We start from the raw sequence: 13,725 nt of genomic DNA, 5'->3' as shown, positions 1-13,725 counted from the left end.
TTTATTACAGTTATATATTTCATACAAAGGCATACAAAAAAGGAAAACGAGAGTGTAAGTTGAGGCGGAAATACTTGTGCAACCGAAACTGTTTTCATATATACATATACATAAGTATGTATAATTGTTTAGCTGTGCGACCTTGTGCAAGCATGCCGTTTGCGTTTGAAATTTATTGACAGCATTGGCTGCCTCCAAAAAGCCAAAATCTACTTAAAAAGTGTGAGCGGATTTAACCTTAAAAACGGGTAGACAATAATACGCCATAGAAAACAGTTACAATAAGCAAGTGGCCGGGTACATCCGATGTGTGAAGTTGGAAAGTATCAAATTGTAACGGTATATACATTTGTATATAGATATGTATTGCTGCAACAGCTGTTAGGCATTTCGATTTGGAGTTGTTGCAGACCTTTTCAAGCACACACCAACACTTATACACAAATACTGTTAGATATCATAGATAAGCAGCAAGAAGGTGTATAAAATGCCAATAAATTACAAATAGGTGTGACAATGGGATAGCCAATTCAAGAGCAGCGCCTTAAGGTATGCTTGTCGGTAAATTTAAGATACCTTTAGGAGGAAATTTAATAGAAAAAATAGCAAAAATCACATATATAATGATTACTAACGGTTTATTGCATATTTTTATAAAATATTATATTAATATTTCTAGGATGTCATATGAGCAGTAATATTTATAGAGTATAAATATTTATTTTCAAGCCCATCAACTGATTGGATTTGTAACGGGAATATTCAACTCATAAAAGTTTCACCTGTGGTACATATTATTACAAAAGCATTATCCTTTGCCTATTAAGACTCAATTCACCTCATAAATTACAATAATTCAACTCATTAAGTAACCTTACCTTAACAATTTTGCCCCCCAGCAAAGCTTTTCAATCCTTAACTTCGCTTACTAACAACAACACCAATATTGTTATTATCGAATTTGTATTAATTTACAATTTGTATTCCGGCCAAAACTTTGTTGTTCCAATTCCTTCCTGTGTTTAGTGTCAAAGTTTGCTTTGAATGTGGTAATTAACCGGAAGCCATGAATTGGTTGACAAAGATAATTGCAATTAAGGGAGTAACTATGAAATTTGATGGGAAAACTTTATGGTTAACGCGATGTGAAGGGACATATTTGGAAAAAAAATTAAAAAAAATAATAATAATTAATGGCCCGGATGCTGCCAACTCCGAATCTTACGAGGCCTGTCTTGAAATCTTTGAAGTCGCGTGACCTCTAGCTTTCTCATTTTACCCTAATAAAAAAATCTGACTTTTCGTGAAATTTCAAAATTCGAGGTGTGTTCAAAAAATAGCGGGAATTTCTTTTTTATTTATCATCTACATTAATGTTGTCGCCTTTAAAATAGTCGCCTTTAAAATAGTCGCCATTCAATACTATGCACATTTTCCAGCGCTTCTTCCAATCGTCGAAGCATTTCTCAAACTCGATTTTTGGGATCCGATCGGTTTTTTCAGCGATTTCTCGAATGCTTAAGATTCTATTTATTTTTGAAAATAGAAAAAAGTCAGAGGGATTCAGGTTTCACGAATATGGAGCCATCGTTACAGTATTGTTTTTGAATAAGAATTCACGAATGCTCACGAAGTGTGAACTTTTTAAAAACGAAAATCGGCAAACTCCTAAAAACACGTCTAACCTTAGCGGCTGCTACAAGCAAAGTAGGCAATAAACATAATAAAAAAATATCAATAAAATTGACAATTGGAAATTTTAAAATTCCCGTTATTTTTTGAACACAACTCGTATAAAGAGACCTCATGTGACCTTTCACAATGTAAATAAACTTGATCCTCGAAATATGATAAACCAAACCTCAAGTAACCCGATATTGGGCGCCTATAGGTATGCAACTGAGATAGGACACTAAGCTTTTGAGGGTCTTCTGAGAACACCGACAAAAGCAATCACAATCTTATATTTTTGAGTAGCATATCTGAAGAGAATTTCATTCGAAAACGATTGAATCAGAGATAAGAGAAAAGTAGTACCGCCTAAATGTATACTTCCTTCAAGTATCTATTCGCTACTTGCCTTCTCGCTGTGTTTAAAAATATATACACATGTATTCCATGTAACTCAATTCTTTTCCAATCCTAACTTGATTTGAAGAACAAAAAATAATATTTCTTTCGCTTTACTTTTAACTTTTTGACCCTTCCATATATATTTATATATTCGTATACATTTATGTAAGTGTCAAAATTGTTGTAAGTTTTCGCGTCTTTTTTCTAACGCTTCCAATTCGCAATATTTCGGTTGACAGCTGTTAAACAATACAAAAAAAATTGATGAAAGTAAAACAACAATTGGTGAAAGTTCGAAAGAGTTGCTTTAACGCTTACTTTGCGCTGTAAACTATTTTTTGGCGCACTTTTCTTATTTGTCTGCTCTTCACACCCCTCTAGTTCTCAACTTCCTTATTTTTTATAGCTGCTGGCAGCCAAAGTTTTTCATTATAGCGCATTACATAACTTAACTACCGCGTGTTCGAGTGCTCTCAGCCAGTGGCGAGTGTAAAATCACAACTCTTTCGAAAAACGTTGCATACATTTAGGCGTTATGCGGAAGTAATGCAAATTTTTTGTTTGAAGAGCAATGAAATGAATTAAAAAAAGTGTCAGTAAACACGACGGCAGACTTGAGGGGTAAATTTGCAAGTTCTAGCGGTCTTTTTACGTCCCTTGTACCTCCTACTTACGAAGCAGTTGCTTCAAACACTGTTGAAACCGCAACTAAAACAATCCGACCGCCAAGAATGAGTGTGTATCAGTACCATAGAGCTCACAATTACTACCGCTGTGGTTGCTCCCCCTCTCTTCGCTTTACCTACCGTTTCCCCGCTTTCACTCATCCTCTTCCTTCCCCCTTCTCGCCATTTTTATGAAGTGTCTTAATGCAATTATGACAACATTCATAGTCGTGTGAATTACGTGTCCGAGCGACTACAATAACAATGCGCCCACTTTTTGCAACAACAACTACAACAACATTTCAGCTAGCATTTCACCACAATCACAACATTAAGTTGGCAGTTGGTTTTCCGTCTCTGTGTATGAGTGTTTCTGTGTGAGTTTAGATGCTATCAACGCGTGTCGACAAACAACCAAGCAGAGCAAAAACGCTATCGCACGCCAAGTTTCGCAAGTTTGCGCTGTGTGTTGAGGGCGTCAGCTGATGTGACCACATATTTTCATACTTTACTGCGCGCCTCCCCTCTCTCCCGGCAGGCATTTTTAGACATCGCTTCGAGCGGTTTGCGAAGCATTGCAATTTTCGGGTTTTGTCAAACTCATGCAAACCCAAATAACGGTATATTAAATGAATATGCATGTGTATGTGTGTTGCTGTGCAATTTACCGTTCATACACCCGCTTGGCATGAAAACAAATGCAGTTTTGTGGATTTTAATGAAATGTGCGTCGGTGCGTATGAGTAATATTTGGCATTTGCCGCTTTTTTCTTTTAATTTAAACGCCCATTTGTTCACACATACACGTACATACATACAAATTTACAAAAGTGGCATGCGGCATTTGTTCCGAGAACAATTAAAATGAAATTAGTGAATGAGAAATAATTGAGGGGTGTTTCAAGGCAGCTTGTAATAAAAGTAAAAATGTTCAGGGAATAAGTGAGGCAAATATCTTCAAATGCGTAGAATTGCAGAGGAAGAAAAATTTAAAATTACGAAAATAAAAGTACAAAGTGCATATGAATAGAATGAATATTCCATTTGAAATAATAGTGCTTTAAGATTCCACTCTTTCTCTATAAAAACAGTTGAAACATAGAAATAGATGAATCACATATGAAACTGGCACTGGGAGTTCGTCCGTTGAGTTTGTGAAAACTGGTGGAATGGTGTTGGTATGTAGTCATATAACAGTCTAGTTGCCACACAAAGTGAGGAGACACACGAGCTCCTCGTAATATCATGTTGGTTGCCTGTGATTTCAATGCTTTTGGTCTTGTTTGGTATCGATAAACAATTTTTGTCGCATATAATCAGTTATTGTTGTTGCTTTTGATATTTCAAGATTTATTAAATATTTTTATATACGAAGTGTGTTAAAAAAATATCGCGAATTTTAACATTTCGCGGGTTTGGGGAGTCCAATTGTCAAATTCCTTTTATTATGTTGATATACCATACACGCTCCTGAACAAACGATAAATTCTTCATCCATATTAATTTCTTACTTGTCTATAGCAGCAGCTAAGGTTAGACGTGTTTTTAGGAGTTTGCCAATTTTCGTTTGTTAAAAGCTCAAACTTCGTTGCTTGTTCGTGCACTCTTGGCCAAAAACAATACTGTTACGATGTCCCAGCCTCCATATTCGTCAGACATGGCTTTTTCCAATTTCCAAAAATAAAAAGAACCTTAAAAAGCCGTTGTTTCACAACATTAAATTTTTTTTCGAAAAAACGAAAATACCTGTTATTTTTTTAAGGAGTTAGGGGTAGTCTGGATTTTCAAAAAAATAAATTTTTTTTGCGTGTTCGTTAAGTGTAAAATCTTAAAAATATTCTCTGAAAATTTTAAATTGATCCGATAATAACTTTTCGAGTTATTCGACAAATAACAAAGATAGCTCTAGCGCTCCAAAACGCTCGGGAGCAACTTTAAATGCATTTATCTCAAAGCTATGTTTTTTGAACTTGTGGCAACTGAAATTCGATAATCGCTCAGTAGATTTTAATGAAATTATACAGCTTTTAGAATACATAATAAACTCAGGCCTGATCGAAGGATTTTTTTTTTTAATTTCGATTTTTTAAGACCAATTAACTGTTGATTTTTTCCGAAAATCTAGAAAAATATTTATTGAGGCCGCCATTTTGTAAATTTTTGAAAAAAAAGAAAGCTTCGATCAGGCCCAGGATTATCTATTTATAAAACTAATTTTTATACCCTGAACAGACAGGGTATATTAAGTTTGTCACGAAGTTTGTAACACCCAGAACGAAGTCGGAGGCACTATAAAGTATATATATAAATGATCAGTAAATGAGTCGATTTAGCCATGTCCGTCTGTCTGCCCGTCCGTCTGTCTGTATATATACGAACTAGTCCTTCAGTTTTTAAGATATCGTTTTGAAATTTTGCAGATGTTATTTTCTCTTCAAGAAGCTGCTCATTTGTCGGAACTGCCGATATCGGACCACTATATCATATAGTTGCAAACTGAACGATGGGAATCAAGGGCTTGTATGGAAAACTTCCGCATTTTACTACATATCTTCACGAAATTTTGTGCGAGTTATTGTTCATAGAAATAATTTAATCTCCGAAAAAATTGTTCAGATCGGTTCACTATTGCATATAGCTGCCATACAATTTTCGCATTTGGATTAATGCTTAAGGTAATAATATAATATCCGATATAAGTAATTTCGGTACAATTTGTTACGATTTCTTCCCATCTTCAATCTTAACAATGTTGTCCGATGGAACAAAACATTGGTTTTACAATTCAATGAAGCTTGGAGTGTATCATCAATATACTTCCCACTCCAATTACAGAAATATGGTTTCTTAAACGTGGATCCGGTGCTAGGTTTACTTGTCAAAGTAAACGGAATACAAATGCCAAACACTTCTGCTTTCTTTGACAGCTGGCTTGACAGTCAGTTTGACAGCTATCCCTCTCGGAAATTCTATAACTCTAAAGTATTATTTTCCTTTCTTTCCTTTCTTTTATGTGACATTTGTATTGTCTTTTTATAAGCCTTTTGGAAGATTTTGTGACCTCGACTCAACTGAGTATGAAATTTTTCCTAATGGAGTCTTCATTTGAAATTTGCAACTAAATTTGTTTAACATTAGTTCTATATAGTGAGATATTTAACAAAGACTAGGTTTCTACGGCAAAGACAAAGTCAATATGTTGCAGATAAATGTTTTCTAAATAAATATATTCGAATAAAAAATATGTGAAAATTAGCAATTAAATAAATTTATTCCTCACTTAAATCAACTGCAATGTCCTGCCTTATACTAACTGAGAATTTTTTGCCTCAATACCGCAATTAGCACAAATTACCGGACTTTAAGCCACTGGGACAAATAATATTTTAATGGGGAAGTACAAGAAAATTAAGAGTATTTGCAACCGCAAAGACCGCAACGTTAGCTACAACAACAGTACATATGTATGTATATACAAACACCTAGGATGTCAGTGCGACAACGCATAAAATACACAGAAGCCTCACCAAACTTGTCCCAACTTGTCTACGGATCACTGCAGTCACTGCCAAAGTGTCCAAAATTTAACGGTAACTGCTGCATAAATTCATTAGTCCAACCTGACTGACCTGAGAAGCTCCAGTGTGCGAGCCAACAAAGGCGAAGTTGTGCAGTTTGAAGTTGAAAATTGTGTGCTCACACCTTTGTGTGTATACTATATATGTATATAACGGTATATTCTATGCAATGGTCCTTTGTAGTTGTAAGTGTCGAAGCGTTTGTTGCAACACTGGAAAGTTGCAGGGTTCAAGGTCGCCTTCGGCATTCATTGCCAACAGCTGTGGAGGACCTTTGTGCTCCTCGAGCTCACAGTTTGCTGTTGGAAAAGTGTGCACCAAAGCGGTGATGAGAAACTGTTAGCTCTTCTGAGGTGTTAAGGGCAAATAACTGCAAATAAATATTCATGTAACTGTGTATATAGTATGTTATAAAAAGCGAGCTTAGCTTTGGTAAACCAAAATTAAGTCAAATGAGTTCACAAAATTTCGAGCAAAGTTGCAATTAAATTATTATTTTTTCAGGTTTTTATAGTTTTCGTGTTCAGGAATTGAAAAGCGTACTTTTTTATGGAACATAAGAAGATTATTGTTTCGTGAAACTGTCAATGGGTAAACTAATATTCGCCAATAAAAAAAGAGGAACATTTTACGAGTTGCGTTGCAAGTCATTTGTCGGATACAAAGTCATTAAAGCATTACGCTTAATTCGAAAAAAGTTTAGTTCTTCGTCTGTTAACGCCAGTCTTCGTCTGGTACTGAATGTAGTATATTTATAGTTGGGAACTCTTCGTAAATTCGAACGATCTTTTAAAGCCTGTATAGTCATAGAAATCGTATCGTTCATCATTACATTTATGCGTATTTCCCCGATCTCACCATCCACATAAGATTCTTCGAACCGTTTAAGAACCGCCCGATAGAAACTATGCAACTATATTTCATTTTAAAGACGACCGAAATAAGACTTAATTTGGTTCGTCGAAAAAGGACTTTACTTCACTACTGCCTGCTCCAGAGGAAATCACAAGACAGAGTTCTCCTGGGTAAAACCTTATTTAGAGATCGCCGAAGAGATCCTTACCTATTTAGAGCTACTGTTATTGGCAATATTTTGCCGAAGACTTCGGGGACTATTCTCTCAATAACGGTTAGCTCAGGTACCACGATGAAATTTACTAAAACAAACTGAAACTGATTGTCTTCTGCGGGTCGCCTTCGGAGTGAGTGACAGGTGGATATTTTAGCAAATTTTATTCAATATGGTTCTTAATAAACCCCGATCCCTGCTTCCCGATTTATGTTATGACGACCTCCTTATCATAAACATTGCCCTGCTAAATGTACTTTCGATATTTTTAGGTTACTCCTCTGTAAAATATTGGGTATCTAATTCTGTAAAGCTGGAAAGGATAACACATTTATAATAGAGGTAGTTTTAGACGTTTTTTAAAAGACTGTTAATCCGAAGTCTTGGCTCCCACGTCACTGTTGACAGTCATAACTTTGAAGTTGTAGATAATTTCGTCTACCTGGGAACCAGCATTAACAGCAATAACAATGTCAGCCTTGAAATCACTCTTGCCAACAGGTGCTACTTTGGACTGAGTAGGCAATTGAAAAGTAAAGTCCTCTCTCGACGAACCAAAATCAAACTCTACTCGTCCTACTTTATGGTGCAGAAGCGTGGACGGTGTCAACATCCGATGAGACGGCACTAGGAGTTTTCGAGAGAAAGGTTTTGCGGAAGATTTATGGTCCCTTAAACATTGGCAACGGCGAATACCGCAGAAGATGGAATGATGAGCTGTATGCGTTCTTCGACGACATAGACATAGTCCAGCGAATAAAAAGACAGCGGCTACGCTGGCTGGGTCATGTTGTTCGAATGGACGAAAGTGCCCCAACTATGAAAGTTTTCGATGCAGTACCCGTTTCACCTCTCCTTAATTGTAGGGGTTCTTACTGGCTATTGCCCCATTGGGATCCACGCTGTAAGGTTAAAAATCTTACCGGATGCTAGCTGTAGAAGCTGCATGGAGGAGGATGAGATGGAATCGTCTCATCACTTTCTTCTGGAATGTCCCGCCTTTGCAAGATCAAGAAAGAGATTTCTTGGATCTCACTTTTTAGAACAGGCTCGCGAAATAGCGAATACAGAGGTTAATAATCTCTGCAGATTTGTAGTAGGTTTAGGTCGCTTTGTCGACTCCTAATTTGTTAATCTAAGGGGGGCCCTAGGCTTCACAGAGGACTATATTTTAAAGTCTACATGTGTTTTCCCTTTGGGAAACAGCCTTACAATCTAACCTAACCTAACCTAACCCGTTGGTGGAAGCCGAGGAAGAAGGATACCTCCACTCCGATGGAAGGACCAGTTGGAGAAGGACCTGTCTTCTCTTGGTATTACCAATTGGCGCCAAACTGCCAAAAGGAGAGATGCGTGGCGCGCTGTTGTGGACTCGGCTATAACCGCGTAAGCGGTGTCTACGCCAGTCAAGAAGAAGAAGAGTTAATCCGAAGACCAATATCAAATGAAAATTATAGAGAAGTTTAACAAGAAGATATGCATAACGAATGTTAATGAAATTGTCGTCGAATTTTTGAACGAGTGGTTTAGAAAATACTAACTAAAAATTTTTCTGACCAGAGTTGCCAACTGACGAAAAATTAATTAAACTAAATAATTTAACGTAATTATAATTATGGACGCTCTAAGACTTTTTGAAGAAAAGTTTTGTTGTTTTTGAAGAAAGGGTTGCCAATGCGTATTAAAAAAAATTTGAAATTAAAATTCACAAAATAAGGCTAAAGCTAAATTTAACCTTGGATTGAAATACAGTCTGGAATATTAATTATGTATAAATTAGTTTCAAACATTTTCAAAGTAATGAATTATAAAAAAAAAAATTATTTTTATTTATATTTCATATTTTTATTCATAACTCCGCTTAAATTGCAATGCAATATATATTCCGTCATTTAACGGTGATTATTCATTCAAAAATCCATTACATTTGGGAGCTCACATTACATAACCTCAAACCTACATATGTACATACATACATACATTCATTTAAAATGTTCATTCAGCGATTTTTATTTCCCAGCTGAGCGTGTAATTAAAAAAAGTCTTTTCACACACATGCATAAATTCACTTACATGTTGATATGTGCATATTACTCATATATGCAACGAGGCGAACTCATTGAGTTGTTCCATGTTGGCGTCCATATCTGCTACATATGTATGTATGTATATGCGAGAGATATGTAAAAAGTTTCGTGCGCCGCTGGCTATGCACATGAGCACTCATTCACATTGTGGCGAGCAAAAAGTCCGAAATTGTCTGTTAAAGTGCTAAAAGCTAGCCGAACAACGATAGGGTTGCCACTGCAAGGTTGCCGGACTTACATAAATACGCTTTAAATAATTTCCGTTGGCAACCCATGCACATGCCGGTGGCGCTTTTGAGTGATAACATCAACTAGCGCAATAACAGTAGTCACTTAAACGAGCACATATTTATGGTATATATACATACATACATACATCTATTCTAAACACACACACACACAAATAAATGAATGCACTTATTTGACAAAATTTTGTCACTTTCCGTTAATATGTGATTGTGTATGCAATTGTCGGTGACCTTCGGCTCAGTTGGTCTAATTTTTGAATGGTTTATTTGTTGTGTGATATTTTTGGTTTGGAATTCTAGATTTAGAATTTTTATTTTGACGTTTCCTGTTGAAAGCACCCAAGGTTAGGAAAAGTTTTTGTTATTATTGTTGTTGCATAAATAATGTTTGTTGTTGTATAAATAATGTGCTGATGAAAGTTCTCGATAGTCGACTATAACATCCGCTCATTACCCAGAGACTAATAGTTTGGAGGTCAAATTAAAATGTTGGAATCTTAAACCATCCTCCATCGTCTTGACTCCATAGAAAGCGTGATCTCAATAGTTTAAGATAAGGTCTTAATGTGCTGATGTCTCATGTGTCCATTTCGTGTATTTCAATTTTGATGAACCTCTAAATGTAGGCAACAAAATCGAAAAACGCTCCAGGTTCCGTGGATCCCTAGGTAAAACGAATCCTATGATGTTATTTTCTGGACAGAATCTCTTTTGCCTATTACAATAAAAACTAAATGATATTCCAAAAAATATTTTTACTATAAACAAACGGTGGCAATCCTAAAAGTATGCTTTAAATAGTGAAATATAAGTACAAAATTTGTAAATTAACATCAAGGTTGTTTTTAAGAATTGAAACGGTGTGGTATGGGAACATGATAGGAAGTGATAAAAGACATTTGAATATAATTTAGAAATTTAGGGTCTAGTTTAAAAAAAATCCGGAAGTAAAAACTTGGATTTGAAAATAATTTCAACTACAACTAAACAACAAAATAAAAAAGTTTATGTAGGCTTAGATTCAAAATAAAAAATTAGTGTTGCCACATTTTTATGTGTTGTTTGTTTAATTAATACGAAATATTAAAATCTTGATATGAAAAATATACTGGTTTAAGGCAGTAGTCTGCTTTACAGGCTTCTAAAAATCGATTTTTTTGTTATGTTTTAAATCTCTTCCAAAACTGTCCATGAATATGTCTTTAAATTCCGAGCGTCGAGCAGGTGCGAATGCGAATGAAAACTTTAAAGTGCGTTTTCTCGAGTTTTCATTTACACAAGTATTAGAAAACGGTGCCGGCGATAGCAAAAAGAATATTCATATGTCCGATCGAAAAAAACCAAAGTGATCTAGCTTCAGTAATAAATTATCTTCTATTTGAAATAAAAAAGTTGGACAAAAATATTATTTAAACTACTTGTTTTGCAACTTAAAGTGAACTTTTTTTCTAAAAAAATTAATTTTTTTTTCAAACTTCGAAAAAGTTTGGAATTTTATAACTTTTTCGGTATTTTTTTAGTTCATAAAATATAAAAAGTGAAAAAAAAATTGGTTCGACTGTTTCAGATGCATCGCACGTCCTCCATCACCGGTACCGATTTACAAGTGCAGATTCCAGACACTCCAGAAAAATACTTGCAACTTTGAAAAAATTTCAATATTTTTTAATAATAAATATTGTTTTTTAAGCCTCAAATATAGTACACTATCATCTTAAAATTCCGTTTACAGCAATCATTTCCTTCCCTTTCAAAAAAAATTGCTAAAAAACGCTTTTTTTCGGCTTCTAAAGCAGACTACTGCCTTAAAGAAAGGACCAAAAAATTTGAATGAGCATATGTTTTCTAAAAACCCGGAAACAAAAGGTTAAGATTGAAGTTAAAGAGAGTTGCCACATGCTAAAAAAAAATGATTCGATAACAAACTAAAGAAAGCTTAGATTCAAAATATAAAATCCTTGTTGACACCTAAAATATTTTTAAAAAGTGTTGCCACCTATTTGACACCCAAATTTAAATTCTGTTAATAGGTCTACAATTTTGCTTCCACCGTTTTCCAATAGATGTCTCTAGGGTCAAGCTCTGGTCGATTAAATCGATTAAATCGTTTTATATCGACCATGGACATTTGTGCCAACATTAACCCAACAAAATATTTGTAGAGATCTGCTTGCATCCCAAACTTATTCTCAACTGGAAATGTCACTTTTGGAGCCGAATTCTCAACATTTGCACGGTATATGCTTGCTGCCAGAAAGACGGGCAATATTTTGAATAACATTTTTGTAACCGTTTTTATACAAAAAAAACCTTAAATTTACAAAAAAAAAACGGCGGAAGCAAAGTTAAATATTATAATATGGACATTACAATTAATAAATTTAAGAAAGATTCCTCTGAAAAAAATATTTTGTTGGAAAATAAATTTATTATTTATTTCCATATGCCTATACATATATCCACTTTAACATTCAGTGACACTTGTCGTCTACCGCCGAACCGAGTTTGCAACTTAACTCACAAAATGCGATCAACACGACGAGCACTACAACAACAACAATAACCCACATTTTATGCCTTTTTCCAACATTCCTTGTTTGTGCTCGGTGCGCTTCTTAACATTTCAATGTGCACTTAATTACAGTTTTACAAGCCTTTATTCGCCTGCATTTCAAACTCGAACATGTATATGTATTACGATATGTAGTTAAATATGTGTGCGAGTCTGCACTTAAACCTAACGCACTGGAATTACAAGCCTTCAACTCACATTAGTCTACACAGTTATACAGTTATATATGCATACACACATACTTGTTTTGTATGCATTTTAAGTTGCCTACTTAGAGGCCAGCTTTATTCACTTGAGCGCCTACCTTTAGGCCTCTCTACTCTGTGTGTGGGTGCGCATTTTTGCTCTTTATTTACACTCGTAAATGATTGTTTTGTGTTTGCCAATGCGAGTGTGTTCGCCTCGGGCGTCTATAAATGTCAAGTTGACGGCGGGTGAAGGGTGAATGCATTCGCAGCCATCTTCACATGTTAGAATGCAAATAAAGTGCAGCTGCAAGAGCAACAAATTTTAGAGGTTAAATGCGATTTATAAAAGAATACAAGATGATAGTTCCAACAAAAAACAAACAACAACAATTAGTCGGGTTTAAAGTGTAATTTGAGCTTAAATTTAAGAAAGTTTTGAGAAATAAATTTTCATTTGTATTACAGAGACTTTTATAACAAAAAAAGTCAGCTTATAAGGATTGATTTATACTTTTTCCAGAACCTAGATACCGAATATGGCACTGTTTCTATAGTGTGGTATTGCTCGATTAAAAATTTCCGAAATTGGACTATAACTTTTCAAGTCACTAGACATCTTCTTGAGGACCTTAGTGCTTGTGGCTAATTTTTTACCGCAAATATCGGTGAATCTCTCAGATATTCTAAAGAAATTTAACGGAGATGTGTTTCTTATAATAGTCTGTCTCTGTGCCAAAAATGGGCAAAATCGGGTCAATACTTCCTCAAGCCCTCATATACCTCATATGCAGATTTCCAAACTTCCGATGGACTTTATACCTTATATATTGATTCATATGTGGTATATCTTATCAAAATTAAGTGAATGTAAAATCTTGAATATAATGTAGCTTGTTGTAAAAAATAATTCAAATTGGTCCCGAAATTACCCCAGTCTCCATATACTATATATAACGATTTGTGAAATTTTTGCCAAAATGTCTTTAAATATCTGTAGAATCCAACCGACCATGCTACATAATCCCAAAAAAAAAAAAATCCACAATTTTAAATTACATAAATGTTGTGTCTCAGCATTCCATCCATTTCGTCTCTATTTCGTCTCCATTGCGCACTCTAGCCACTGGTCTACCCATACTGACTTAAATATTTACCAAAAATTAATATTACCGCGAGACATGTCACCACAGACGCTTTGACAGCACTAAAACATTAACACATAAAGCCTCAAAATGAAATGCAATC

Source organism: Zeugodacus cucurbitae, chromosome 5 (assembly GCF_028554725.1).
Source record: "Zeugodacus cucurbitae isolate PBARC_wt_2022May chromosome 5, idZeuCucr1.2, whole genome shotgun sequence".
Classification (NCBI taxonomy): domain Eukaryota; kingdom Metazoa; phylum Arthropoda; class Insecta; order Diptera; family Tephritidae; genus Zeugodacus; species Zeugodacus cucurbitae.
The sequence above is the reverse complement of the archived record's forward strand: the minus strand, read 5'-3'. Positions refer to the sequence as shown.